Below are 1,258 nucleotides of genomic sequence, written 5' to 3' on the forward strand. Positions count from 1 at the left end.
GTGCCTCTGACACTTGACCCAGAAGGAGGGCCTATGGCCTTGAAAGTTCATCCTGCTTGCTCCAGAATCACTTCTCTCTGGGAGGCTGCACAACCTGCTAGAATGACTCAAATTGGTGCCAGGTGGGGCTGGTGCTGATCCGATTTTCCCAAACCCAACACAATGCAAACACATTTCTCAGGACCAGGTGCAAGAAGAGTCTGAGGAAGGTTACACAGAATGCCATTTACATTATTAAGCTCATGAGCATGGACACATTCCAGCACACATACACTCCATCTGAGGAGTCATTCCCAACATTCCCAGGGCTGGGAATAAGAAATCACTATGAAGATACGATCCAGTTGGCACCATTCCTGGTGGGCTGTAAGGATTTATGGTGACAAGCCATAAACTCAGGCTCCTCAAAGGTCTAGCAGTTTACAAGGAGAGATCCCACAAATAGACATAAAAGAATGTGACACAACTTAAGACCCAGGAGGTGCTGCACTGTTCACTAGCAGGAAATGTGCTAAATTTAACTTCCTCCTCGGGACAGACACCAAAATCTCTGTGCTAAAAAAAGCAGTCTGGTTTCATTGCCAAAGGGTGGTAAAATCTTGATAAATACCTCTGTCCTATCTGAAACATCACCCTGTAAGCCCACAACTGCAGGTGCAGTTCATGACCAGATAGAAAACAATCTTGCTTGCTATGAGCTGATAACAAACACAATGTCCAATGAATGGTGCAAAACATTACTTTTCTCGTCATGTGACCTTTCAATTCATACAGAGTCTTCCTTGGAGGGGTCTGGAGGGTCCTTTCTCTCTGGTCTCCCTCCCTCTTTTGTATTCCTGAAGGGTCCTGATCTATCTTACAGAAGCAAGCAAGACACTTAAGATTTTGAGGGTCAGTCCCAACCCCATCCTGGTGAAATATATCAAGGTAAACCATCTCTTCTCTTGCTAATGTTGATTGTTTTTCATAGCGAAAGTTCAGCATTATCATGATAGAAAGGTCTTCGTCACCATCATACTAAATATCACTCCTTACCAGGGTATAGGAGGACAATTCCAGCCTGACACGATCGTGAAGATAACTCATTATGAAGTACTAAAGAGGATTCATTGATGCCAGCAGGTGCACAGAGTCCTTTTTCCCAACTCAGAAGACTCCATTTCCTTGGTTGGTGATTCTTTTTTTTTTAAAGATGGCCGGTAAGGGGATCTTAACCTTTGACTTGGTGTTGTCAGCACCACGCTCTCCCAAGTGAGCA

Source organism: Galeopterus variegatus, unplaced genomic scaffold (assembly GCF_000696425.1).
Source record: "Galeopterus variegatus unplaced genomic scaffold, G_variegatus-3.0.2 Scaffold5837, whole genome shotgun sequence".
Taxonomy (NCBI): domain Eukaryota; kingdom Metazoa; phylum Chordata; class Mammalia; order Dermoptera; family Cynocephalidae; genus Galeopterus; species Galeopterus variegatus.